Here is a 14,103-nt window from a genome sequence, read left to right as displayed (position 1 = left end):
TGGGATAGAGATCAACAAATGGTTCAAATGGCTCTGAGCACTGTGGGACTTAACATCTGAGGTCATCAGTCCCCTAGAACTTAGAACAAACCTAACTAACCTAAGGACATCACACACATCCATGCCCGAGGCAGAGTTCGAACCTGCGACCGTAGCGATAGCGCGGTTCCAGACTGAAGCGCCTAGAACCGCTCGGCCACACCGACCGGCAGAGATCAACATAAACATCATTTCCTCCCTTTTTATTGCTCATGAAAACCACACATTGCATGTTGTACCACCATACAGCCAGACCTTCAGAGGTGGTGGTCCAGACTGCTGTAAACACCGGTACCTCTAAGACCCAGTAGCATGTCCTCTAGCATTGATGCATGTCTGTAATCGTCATGGCACACTGTCCACAATTTCATCAAGGCACTATTGGCCCAGATTGTCCCACTTATCAACTAAAATTGAACAAAGCTACAGAGTACAATAGAATCTTTATCAAATTCTGTACAGAATTTGCGGTTGAGGTACTTCGTCTTTTAACGATAATACATTGTAAATTCCCCGAACAAAAAACTGCTCTCAGTAGCTAGATGAAAGTACAGGTCACAACCATGTACAAGAAGGGTAGCAGACCTGATCAATAAAACTACCGTCGAACACCCTGTAGAATCTTGGAACATATCCTGAGCTCAGACACGCTGAGAAACCTTGAACAGAATAACCTCCTCCATGCCAGTCAGGATAGATTCCGAAAACATCGATGAATTGAATGAAACCCAACTCGGCGTTTCGTCACATGGCATCCTGAAAGCCATGGAACAAGGCTGTCAGGTGGATGCAGAATTTCATGACTTCCGCGAATCATTTGGCTCACCGCTACCATACCGACGCTTATTAATGAATGTACTATCATATGGGGCTTCAAATAAAATTGAATTGTTATTCAGCTCACGATTTCTTGGTACAGAAAATGATATCTTAATCGAAAATCAATGACAGATACAGGAGTAATTTCAGGCGAGCCACAGGAAATTTGCATGTTCTTCGGGGGAGTTTTGCTTTCCGGTAGGTCGTTTGCTATCGGATCTGTAGCGTATTAGGGCTATGCTAAACTGCTCAACCGGCACCTCACGCTAAGTAGAACCTAACGTGTGTCCCTGCACTGCAGTTTGTTAAGATTTCGACATACGAGTATATTTCCGTTTAAGGCACCTTATCGTGACATTGAGACAGTTATTCTTTCATTACGCGAACTGTAAATAAATGCCCTATTTCGTAAAATCTTCACAAGAAAACTTACAATTAAAGCAATACAATGAAATGAATATAGTGCGAGACAATAAGTTGGGAATGTGGGTCTCACGGGAGGCGTGCCAGAGATAAGTCCCTGCAGTCGCACTATCCACTGTGTCCTCGGTGGCTCAGATGGATAGAGCGTCTGCCATGTAAGCAGGAGATCCCGGGTTCGAGTCCCGGTCGGGGCACACATATTCATCTGTCCCCGTTCACGTATATCAACGGCTGTATGCAGCATAGGCTATTGATTTCATTGTATTGTTTTAATTGTAAATTCGATATTACGGGCTGCACGGTCATCGATGTCCGAAAGAACAGATACCAACTTCATACACTTCACAATAGACTTGCGTAGTACGTAAAGCTAGTATCCACCTGCCTAGCGTAACACGCAGCGCCATCGCTGTTTGAACAGGAAGGTCAGCCAGACCCAGATTGAATTCGCGCGCACATTACCGACCGTGGCTAATGCACCGCCCAGCGTTGCTGTACTTTTTACACAGTTCCTCATGCTCGTTTAGATAAACGCGGACATCATTAAAAAAAAGGGGTCTCTCGTTGCTGCGTTATCTTCTCACCAAATTTCCAGCACCAGCTTTCCCCTCCAAGTGCCAAAATATTTTGCTGACGCAGACCTACATAGGAAGAAACGATCATCATAATAAAATAAGGGAAATCAGAGCACGCACAGAAAGATATAGGTGTTCGTTTCTTCCGCATGCTGTTCGAGAATGGAATAATAGAGAATTATTGCGAAAGTGGTTCGATGAACGTGTAAGTAGCGTAAATAAATGTAAGCTATGTGTAAGGTGCGTGAAGCGCACTTTGAATAAGAAAATGCTATCTGACGTTGAAGTCAACGTAAAAGATTGGGTTGCCACCAACTCTAGCCACACGACAAATCAGAGGTTGGGCTGAGTCGTAAAATTAATTTATTCATAAGAAAATCTCATAAAAGAACATTCATTATAAAGTCATTCATAAAGAATGGGATGTAATTATTAATATGATCCAGACATTGTTCACGTGAATCAAATACTGAATAAAGTAAAGAGTGCATGAACACTGTGCATAAGAGCAGCTCGCAGCAACATCGCTTAAAACAAGATCTATTCTGAAGCATTTGTTTTAAATAAAAAGGGAATACAAATTATGGGACCTGTGCTCGTGGAAACGCTATGGATGGGCTAACAACGAAACTACAAGGTAAATGACGTAGGCAACGGAGACGTAACATCGGTACACTGGATAAGATTGGAGGCAAAACTATTTATTCCTTAAAACATTGATGTAAAGCATCTATACACCTGATGTTGCCTGGTAATTAAGGCATCTGTACACCTGCTGTTGCCTGGTAACTAACTACAATGGCTTGTGAAACGCTATGCGTTTCACAACAGACTCGTGTGCTCACGTGGTTCGCGGAGACAAATTTTAGAAAGATCAAACCACGTAGTCGCAAACAAATAACACTTGTACAGAGGACACATTTGAATAGACAAAGAATAATGGCCGAGGGCCAACAAACTGTAATATTAACCCACGTGGATCGTTTCCAACGGACATAGAGTAATGATACAAAGAAAATTCACAAAGGGGCAAAAATTACCAAGACTCGGAAAAGATTAGAATGTATACAGACGCAGTTGCAGGCACAGAAACATTCACACTGAACCGAGGGCGCTTCAACATACGCAACACCTTTGTGCTACGTTCTTCTTACGGATCAAAGTCAAGTCTGCATTAGGAATCAAACTGAAAGTCTGCAAAAGCCTTGCATAGCTTACTGCGACACAGAAAAACAATCTTTATAAGTTGAAACGCGAGGCCAAAAAGTAATAGCTCCCCTCTCGCTATGAGACAACGAGCCACGCCGTTAAGTCAACCCATCCTTCTTCAAAGAGACCTCGGCTGCAGACACTCGGTGAGCTGGAAGCAGACTGACGTCTCACACACTTCGACGTCTCCCACGCGACCCCGTGGCCAGGAAAACCCAGAGATGAGGCTTCCGCCACCAACCTAACACCGATAACTTTCACACAAGGGTGGCAAACCTCTTTGCCTACCTGAAAACTAAAAGGGTTGGCCATTCTGTACGACTACGGCTGATTCTCTGCAGCAGACTAAACCACCGTATAGCAAAATGAAACACACGCACATTCATTCACTCACGCATGCCAGAGAGTTCTGTATCACTGTAAAGCAAATAAAATGATAATGAAAGGGGACTACAGGACCCTTTCAAACTCTGTGCCAGACACTTAAGTGTGATTTGCAGAGTAACCATGTAAATGTAGATGTAGAAATGCTGGACCGGCTCCCACTTTCCGCCATAGAAGGCACTTACTTACTTTCCGTGTCCGGAACTAGACTTCGGACTTCCAAAAATCAGCAGCCAATATGGCCTTGTCATTTGCGTCCCATAAGTCATTCATTGTGCAGGGCTGGTCTAGATAGGGACAGATAAGCAGGTGTTGAGGATCCTGGACAGAACCACACAGACAGAGAGTGTTTTCATTCTCTTTTAGGAAACCCCATTGCTGCAGGTTTGTCTTGCAGTTTGGCACTTCTACCCTCATACGGTCTAGGGTTCTCAAGACTGTGTATGGTAGGTCTCTACCAGGCGCCAGTTCTTCTTTTACATCTTTATGGGGTTTCTCAGGTCGATTTCCCACCTTTTCAAATGATTCTCTGCAGCCGACCCTTTCAGGACTCGGGTACATGACAGGAAACTCTTCCTCGAACAAAGCCGTCGGTCAGCAGGCTGGTGTCCATATAAAGGGTGACGCATGTCCTTTTCTTGCTTGGTTTTTTCGGCTTCGGCAGCGATGCCACGTCGTATGTTGGGCAGTGCGATCCCCATGATTAAGTACATCTTGTACACTGGGGTTGGCCTCAAGCATCCGGTAACAATCCGTGCCATTTCATTCACCGCGACTTCAGCTTTTCTCGCGTGTGTTGATGCAGACCATACTGGAGAGGCGTTTTCCCCGGCTGACACACTGAGCGCAAGGGCTGAAGTTCTCAGGACTTTTGGGTTTGCACTCCAGGATCCGCTGGTTAGTTTCCTGACGATGTTGTTTCTAGTTGAGACTTTTTCCCTTGTGGCATTACAATGATGTTTACAGGTCAGTGTGCGATCCAACGTGACACCAAGGTATTTGGGCGTTTCACAATTCTAGAGACGTTCACCTCTCCATCTTACGTTTAATTCACGATTTGCCTCCCTGTTCTTTAAATGGAATGCACAGACCTGCATTCTTGGAAGGTTTCGGCCTTAGGTGGTTTGCCTCATAATACTGGGAGAGAGCTTCCAAGGTACTGGTTAATTTCTCCTCTACATCCATATAATTGTTACCTTGGGCTGCAACTGCAGTGTTATCGGCATACATAAATTGGCGCGTGATGTTTGGCACTGGTTGGTCATTTGTATATACAGGGTTATTACAAATGATTGAAGCGATTTCACAGCTCTGCAATAACTTTATTATTTGAGATATTTTCACAGTGCTTTGCACACACATCAAAAACTCAAAAAGTTTTTTTAGGCATTCACAAATGTTCGATATGTGCCCTTTTAGTGATTCGGCAGACATCAAGCCGATAATCAAGTTCCTCCCACACTCGGCGCAGCATGTCCCCATCAATGAGGTCGAAAGCATCGTTGATGCGAGCTCGCAGTTCTGGCACGTTTCTTGGTAGAGGAGGTTTAAACACTGAATCTTTCACATAACCCCACAGAAAGAAATCGCATGGGGTTAAGTCGGGAGAGCGTGGAGGCCATGACATGAATTGCTGATCATGATCTCCACCACGACCGATCCATCGGTTTTCCAATCTCCTGTTTAAGAAATGCCGAACATCATGATGGAAGTGCTGTGGAGCACCATCCTGTTGAAAGATGAAGTCGGCGCTGTCGGTTTCCAGTTGTGGCATGAGCCATTTTTCCAGCATGTCCAGATACACGTGTCCTGTAACGTTTTTTTCGCAGAAGAAAAAGGGTCCGTAAACTTTAAACCTTGAGATTGCACAAAACACGTTAACTTTTGGTGAATTGCGAATTTGCTGCACGAATGCGTGAGGATTCTCTACCACCCAGATTCGCACATTGTGTCTGTTCGCTTCACCATTAAGAAAAAATGTTGCTTCATCACTGAAAACAAGTTTCGCACTGAACGCACATTCTTCCATGAGCTGTTGCAACCGCGCCGAAAATTCAAAGCGTTTGACTTTGTCATCGGGTGTCACGGCTTGTAGCAATTGTAAACGGTAAGGCTTCTGCTTTAGCCTTTTCCGTAAGATTTTCCAAACCGTCGGCTGTGGTACGTTTAGCTCCCTGCTTGCTTTATTCGTCGACTTCCGCGGGCTACGCGTGAAACTTGCCCGCACGCGTTCAACCGTTTCTTCGCTCACTGCAGGCCGACCCGTTGATTTCCCCTTACAGAGGCATCCAGAAGTTTTAAACTGCGCATACCATCGCCGAATGGAGTTAGCAGTTGGTGGATCTTTGTTGAACTTCGTCCTGAAGTGTCGTTGCACTATTATGACTGACTGATGTGAGGGCATTTCAAGCACGACATACGCTTTCTCGGCTCCTGTCGCCATTTTGTCTCACTGCGCTCTCGAGCGCTCTGGCGGCAGAAACTTGAAGTGCGGCTTCAGCCGAACAAAACTTTATGAGTTTTTCTACGTATCTGTAGTGTGTCGTGACCATATGTCAATGAATGGAGCTACAGTGAATTTATGAAATCGCTTCAATCATTTGTAATAGCCCTGTATATTGTACAGAGCTGGGACGAGGACGCTTCCCTGATGTAGGCCATTCCTCTGATTTCTCCACCTGCTCTTCTTGCCCTGGAGACAGACGTAAAATCTCCTATTATGCAGGAAAGTACCTATCAGTAATGTTAACTGGTACTCTCTTGTCACATTGTATACTTTCCTAAGGAGCCTCCGATGGTTTACAGTATCATATGCAGCTGAAAGGTCTATAAATGCCACTCCCGTGATATCTTTCCTCTCAAACCCATCCTCGATATGTTGGGCAACGTTGATCTATCAGCGGCTAATCCTTCAACAACCGGAACGGACTTCTGAGAAAATGAAGACCAATGAGGCCGTACCCAAACGGTCTTTTCTAAGGCCACTTGTGACGATGTCGATAAACATTGAAGGAATATCGAGAGACAAAGAAGTTTTATTATCTGACTTGTGTAAAGAATATCAATGTGACTTCTTCCTGATTCAGGAAACTCATCGGGGCAGTACAAGACCCACACCCGAAATAGATGGAGTGAAGATGATCTTGGAGAGACCACATGAACGGGACGGTAGTGCCATCTTCGCCAGGCCAGGAATTAGAGCCACTTCTGCATCACTGACTGACAGGCAAGACATTGAGATATTAACCATTCGAACTCAGCATTACGAGGTGTGGCTAGAAAAAAACCGGACTAGTACTGGTGAAACAATAAAACGAATACAATAAGGCTGAAAGTCGCGTGGCCTGTCACGTGACTCTCGCTCCGTCTACTGCTCGAGTTTCATCTGCCTCCTGCACTCTGTCTGCCCGTGGCGTCTGTTTTAAGTAGTTGACGTTTTGTCTGTGCGTCGGAAAATGCTGAGTGTACAGAAAGAACAGCGTGTTAACATCAAATTTTGTTTCACACTAGGAAAATCTGCAAGTGAAACGTTTGTAATGTTACAACAAGTGTACGGCGATGATTGTTTATCGCGAACACAAGTGTTTGAGTGGTTTAAACGATTTAAAGATGGCCGCGAAGACACCAGTGATGACACTCGCACTGGCAGACCATTGTCAGCAAAAACCGATGCAAACATTGAAAAAATCGGTAAACTTGTTCGACAAGATCGCCGTTTAACAATCAGAGCAGTGTCTGAGTTAACAGGAGTTGACAAGGAAAGTGTTAGGCAGATTCTTCATGAAAGTTTCAACATGAACAAAGTGTGTTCAAAAATGGTTCCAAAGTGTCTCACAATTGAACAGAAGGATCGCCGAAGAATGATTTGTTCCGACATCCTGGAAAACATTGAAAGTGATCCCACCTTCTTATACAATGTTATTACTTGCGATGAATCGTGGTTTTTTACTTACGATCCCGAAACTAAACGCCAATCGATGCATTGGAAAACTCCTGGTTCTCCACGACAAAAAAAGCACGAATGTCAAAATCGAAATTCAAGGCAATGATGATTGTTTTTTTTTGACATCAAAGGGATTGTGCACATTGATTGGGTACCAGAGGGACAAACAGTGAATCAGCATTACTACATTAGCGTCCTGGCTACCCTACGTGAGCGAGTACGGAGAAAACGGAGAAAAAAGTCATGGATCCTTCACCAAGACAATGCCCCAGCTCACAGTGCGTTGTCAGTGAAGACGTTTTTGGCAAAACACAACATTCCCATCTTAGATCATCCACCCTACTCACCTGATTTGGCCCCCTGTGACTTTTTGCTTTTCCCTAAAGTCAAGTCAGCTTTGAAAGGAACTAGATTTAAGACTGTTGAAGCAGTAAAAGAAAAAGCGACGGAAGTAATGTATGGACTTACCGAAAATGATCTGCAGCATTGCTATGAACAGTGGAAAATTCGTATGGAGCGGTGTAGAGACCGAGGAGGAGAGTACATTGAAGGAGATAACATGAAATTGTAAATAATTGTAAATAAATGTTTTTTCCAGCATCAGTCCGGTTTTTTTCTAGCCGCACCTCGTATAACGTTACCTCTGTGTACAAACCCTCAGAATCAGATTTTGTCTTCACTGAGCCTGGCAATTTCAGTTACAAAGACTTTTATTTTGTATTGGGCGATTTCATCTGTCAGAGCACTATATGGGGCTATAAAGAAATTAATAACAGCGGAGTGGAACTAGAGACCTGGGCTGAGGTACACGATCTACTGCTCATACATGACCCGAAACTGCCAAGCTCCTTTAATAGTGGCAGATGGAAGAAAGGGTACAGTGCCGATAACATCTTTGTTAGTAAGAAACTCGCTGGCCAATGTGGAAAACTGATTGGGGAGCCAATTCCCCATACGCAGCATCGGCCCATAATTTGCGCGGTCAATGCAATTGTTAAGCCTGAACAAGTTCCTTTCAAAAGAAGGTTCAATTTTAAAAAGGCCAATTGGAAGAAATTTAGAGAGCTCATTGATCTAGAAATAACAAAAATCCCCCCCACAACCTGAAATGTACAACTCTTTTGTCAATCTCGTTCAGAAGGTGTCTAGGAAAACAGAAGGTACTATAAACAAACAATTACAATAGGATCCTATACGTAGCAATGTTTGTAGACAGGTGGCGCACACGACTATGGCAACAGCGAGGGTATCCAGCTGCAAAGTTAAATAAAATAAAATCGCTAAGACTTTGAGTACAGCCGAGCCAATGCTAAACGGTATTAACGCTGTTTAAAAAAAGAACATGTACGTAAAAATATTTAACGTGCTGTTCCGCTACAGGCTGAAATAGCGAAATCGTGTGGACCCTGCTCAGCTGCAAGCGGAGTGGTTCACATGGGACAGCAGAATGTGGGGAGGCCCCTCTGCGGTGCACTTAGCGAAGTAGCACCGTAATTAACAGCGTGATAAGCCGGGCTGCAGCACGCGCCGTATCGCCCACCTGCATCTGCCGCCGCTCCCCACTTAATTCCGCTGACGGTCCCTCAAGATACCGGCCGCTCCCTAATTGAATCGCTTAGCCGCGACCGGATCTTCCTCGTAGCCTCTCCTAGACCGGCTGTTGGAGGGGAAAGTATGAGGAGGGCGATGGACTCCACCCTGTCCCCATTTACATGTGAACGACGACATCGTAAACTACTCGTTACACCGCAGCGCTGTCGGCTTTTCCTTCGTGCTGGATCACTCCTGGCAGTACGTCATAATCAACATATACGAGATACGGCAGTCCAGACAGGGGATTGCCGCAATGATCTCGTTTTGTCTGGTGTCAGGATGTTCATCCGAAAATCAGTCTCTCCTAAGAGAGATCACCCTAAAGCCATGTATCACCCCGACTGGTCTTCATAATGACCTCAGTCCGGCGAGCAAAAGACTCCACAATTTTCTTCACCCCTGAAGGTGGCAGGGGTAAAATACTGGGAGCGAAAGGATATGTACAATTTGTACAGAAACCAGATGGCAGTTATAAGAGTCGAGGGACAAGAAAGGGAAGCAGTGGTTGGGAAGGGAGTAAGACAGGGTTGTAGCCTCTCCCCGATGTTAGTCAATCTGTATATTGAGCAAGCAGTAAAGGAAACAAAAGAAAGGTATTAAAATCCATGGAGAAGAAATAAAAATGTTGAGGTTCGCCGATGACATTGTGATTCTGTCAGAGACAGCAAAGGACCTGGAACAGCAGCAGAACGGAATGGACAGTGTCTTGAAAGGAGGGTATAAGATGAACATCAACAAAAGGAAAACGAGGATAATGGAATGTAGTCCAATTAAATCGGGTGATGCTGTGGGTATCAGATTAGGAAATGAGACGCTTAAAATAGTAAATGAGTTTTGCTATTTGGGGGGCAAAATAACTGATGATGGTCGAAGTAGAGAGGATATAAAATGTATGTTGGCAATGGCAAGGAAAGCGTTTGTGAAGAAGAAAAATTTGTTGACATCGAGTATAGATTTAAGTGTGAGGAAGTCTTTTCTGAAAGTATTTGTATGGAGTGTAGCCATGTATGGAAGTGAAACGTGGACGATAAATAGTTTGAACAAGAAGAGAATAGAATCTTTCGAAATGTGGTGCTACAGAAGAATGCTGAAGATTAGATGTGTAGATTACATAAATAATAAGGAGGTATTGACTAGAATTGGGGAGAAGAGAAGTTTGTGGCACAACTTGACAAGAAGAAGGGATCGTTTGGTGGGACATATTCTGAGGCATCAAGGGATCAACAATTAAGTATTGGAGGGCAGCACGGAGGGTAAAAATCGTAGAGGGAGACCAAGAGATGGATACACTAAACAGGTTCAGAAGGATGTCGGTTGCAGTAGGTACTGGGAGATGAAGAAGCTTGCACAGGATAGAGTAGCATGGAGAGCTGCATCAAACCAGTTTCTGGACTGAAGACCACAACAACAGCAACATGGCGGATGAATTACATATCCAGCTACTGTTGCGTCCATTTTCCATTTTATACTGCTATCCAGCTAGTTTTACACATTCTGATGATGTCGCAAAAGGGTGAAACTCGTCATTGACAATAAATCATTTCGCAACCAATATTGTTTCTATTCTAAAGTGGGTTTCAATATTGTATCAAGATTTGCTCAGACTATTTGAGTAAATAAACAGTTTAAATATTGTGAACCTAAACATGGTTCACTAATTAGTTACTTCCAAAATTCATCTTTTGTGAACTTTTAAGAGCCATGTAATTTTCAAGCTACAATGCGTTTGGAATTTGATGCAATTTATCGTGAGAACAGATGGTATAAATTTCAAGGTAGCTACCTCTTTTACATTTTTGAGTTATTCCATTTTTTAGAAATTTTAGAAATGTGTATTGTTGAAGTTAGATAGTTATACTTCTAGAATTATGTTCAGTTTATCATAAAAACTTATGATAGAAGTTTTCATGAAGCTACCTCATCTGCTTTTCGAATTATTGAGGAAAAAAAACGCATTTCTTACCTAAATTATGTAAAATGAGGTACATTAACTAGTCTGTTATTAAGATACAAAGCCAAGACGACAACACTATATTTATTATACGTAGCAATGAAGCTATGCCATGTTTCAAGATGACATTACAATTTTTAAAAAGAACAAAAACTGAGAAAGTTCAGTGGCCACCATCTACCGCCGGTTCCGTTTGAAAAATTCTAGTGTTCAAAATTTAAGAGTTGTCGGGCTAAGGATTTTATAGAACATAAATAAAGTTCAGATTTACATACAGAAAATTTTGGGATTACAGTTAATCTTTAACTAACAACGAAAGAAATGATTTAGTAGTCATAAAGGGTGCTAATTCGGCACTGATTCCTAATCTGGAAGCGATTTTAGGGCGAGTGCATCGATAGCCCTCTGCAGCGAGCATATATAAAGAATGCGGTGTCTGCGACTGGGAGGGTTATTCGATCGCCGTCAGTCGTATGTGTTGAGATTCGCCACGTTACAGACTGAGCTGTGCATCCTTCCGTGACCGAGTCAAAAATGGTTCAAATGGCTCTGAGCACTATGGGACTCAACTGCTGAGGTCATTAGTCCCTAGAACTTAGAACTAGTTACACCTAACTAACCTAAGGACATCACAAACATCCATGCCCGAGACAGGATTCGAACCTGCGACCGTTGCGGTCTTGCGGTTCCAGACTGCAGCGCCTTTAACCGCACGGCCACTTCGGCCGGTGTGACCGAGTCCGCTTAAGTCTTGGATGGCATTAACAACGATTAAAATGATAGTTTTTCGGTAGAATGAGATATCGCGCTTATCTTGTGTAAGAACATAAAAGTGAACATTCGTGGATTTAGAATTTATCTGTGAAGCCCGTGTTTCATAGTCAGTGTTTTTTTTGTGTGTGTATGTTGTAAAAAACCGCGTAACGAGTGTCCGAGATTATTCTTCACTTTTAAAGCGGCATTTAACTTTTCATAAACGAGGACAAAGTGTAAACATCGTTTCTGAACTCTGTCGAGTGCTAAGTACAGTAGGATAAGATTTCATGACTTTCTAAACTACTACTTGCGGGTATAAAAATTTAGACACAATATACTCATCATTTATACCGTAGACTTGTATTTATCGTCCTGGTTCCTCACTCCTTTGGATTATTCTTGAAGAATCGAAACATTTTATTTCAGTTTAGACGAGCTGAGTAGTGGACTTGTAGACGGAAGACTATGAACAACACGTTCTCCATCGCTTAGTGGCTATTTGCGCAAATATTTTTAGGACCTTGTAAAAGGCTGTGGCACCAAAAAATCGTGCAAGACTATCAAACTTTTCAAACTAACAAACCACAAAATTTACACGCCGCCCCAAACATACACTGCTGAAGCCACTCATTGATGACTAGATCACGTGGGACAGGGATGTCGACTGCCACACTTCATGCATTGTCCCGAATCGCCCCAGATATGTTGTACGTGATTGACGCCGCAATATAGCGCGCCAGTCGAGGTACAATAAGGGTAGCTGAATATTCATCAAACTGGGAACGTAAGGTGTGGCAATGTATCGACAGGTGTTGTCATACTGGAAGACATAGAGTCCCCTCAACTGTCACCTCAAAGATATCGCAGAGAAGACAACACTTGGTCACAGTACATGTTGATATAAATTCAATGGGGTGACAAAAGTCAGGAGATCCGTCCTAATATCGTGTCGGACATCTTTTTGCCCGGCTCACTGTAGTCACTCGACGTGACATGGACTTAACAAGAAGTTGGAAGTCCCCTGAAGAAATACAGACCCATGCTGCCTCTATAGGCGTCCATAATTGCGAAAGTCTTGGGTACGGGATCTTGTACACGATCTGACCTTTCGACGATGTCCCATGAATGTTCGATTGGATTCATGCTGGGAGATCTCGGTGGTCAAATGATTCGCCCAAATTGTCCAGAATGTTCTTCAAGTCAATCACGAACAATTTTGGTACGGTAAAATGACATCATTGTTTGGAAACATGAGTCCATAAATGCTTGCAATTGGTATTCAAGTGGCCCAAATTATTCATTTCCAGTGAATGATCGGTGCAGTTCGACCACAGTCCGTTCTATGTAAACACAACGCACACCATTATGGAGCCACCGCCAGCTTGCAAAGTGCCCTGTTGACAACGTGGGTCCATGGCTTCGTGGGTCCTGCACCACCCTCGAATCCTGCCATCAGCTCTTACCAACTGAAAGCGGGACTCATCTGACCAGGCTCATGTTTTCCAGTCTCTTAGGGTCCAACCGATATGGTCACGAGCCCAGGAGAGGGGCTGCAGGTAATGTCACGCTGTTAGCAAAGTAACTCACATCGGTCGCCTGCTGCCATAAGCCATGAACGCCACATTTCACCGCACTGCCCTAACGGATACGTTCGTTGTACGTTCCAAAATGCTTTCTACGGTTATTTCACGCACTGTTGCTTGTCTGTTAGCAGTGACATCTCTTCGCAAACGCCGCTGCTCTCGGCCGTTAAGTCAAGGTCGTAGGGTTGTCCGTGATGAGAGATAATTCCTGAAATTTGGTATTCTCAGCAGACACTTCACACTGTGGATCTCTGAATATTGAATTTCCTACCGATTTCCGATATACACTCCTGGAAATGGAAAAAAGAACACATAGACACCGGTGTGTCAGACCCACCATACTTGCTCCGGACACTGCGAGAGGGCTGTACAAGCAATGATCACACGCACGGCACAGCGGACACACCAGGAACCGCGGTGTTGGCCGTCGAATGGCGCTAGCTGCGCAGCATTTGTGCACCGCCGCCGTCAGTGTCAGCCAATTTGCCGTGGCATACGGAGCTCCATCGCAGTCTTTAACACTGGTAGCATGCCGCGACAGCGTGGACGTGAACCGTATGTGCAGTTGACGGACCTTGAGCGAGGGCGTATAGTGGGCATGCGGGAGGCCGGGTGGACGTACCGCCGAATTGCTCAACACGTGGGGCGTGAGGTCTCCACAGTACATCGATGTTGTCGCCAGTGGTCGGCGGAAGGTGCACGTGCCCGTCGACCTGGGACCGGACCGCAGCGACGCACGGATGCACGCCAAGACCGTAGGATCCTACGCAGTGCCGTAGGGGACCGCACCGCCCCTTCCCAGCAAATTAGGGACACTGTTGCTCCTGG

At 44.3% G+C, this 14,103-nt stretch overlaps 1 non-coding gene across 1 annotated transcript; it reads left to right on the top strand.

Moving 5' to 3' along the window:
- The first annotated feature begins 1,401 nt into the window (after nucleotides 1-1,401).
- Nucleotides 1,402-1,475, top strand: Trnat-ugu (transfer RNA threonine (anticodon UGU)). The gene has a single exon. It is a non-coding gene; the product is annotated as a tRNA-Thr (tRNA).
- The last annotated feature ends 12,628 nt before the right edge of the window (nucleotides 1,476-14,103 follow it).

Source organism: Schistocerca serialis, chromosome 8 (genome assembly GCF_023864345.2).
Source record: "Schistocerca serialis cubense isolate TAMUIC-IGC-003099 chromosome 8, iqSchSeri2.2, whole genome shotgun sequence".
Lineage (NCBI taxonomy): Eukaryota > Metazoa > Arthropoda > Insecta > Orthoptera > Acrididae > Schistocerca > Schistocerca serialis.
This window is presented reverse-complemented; position numbering and strand designations above follow the sequence as displayed.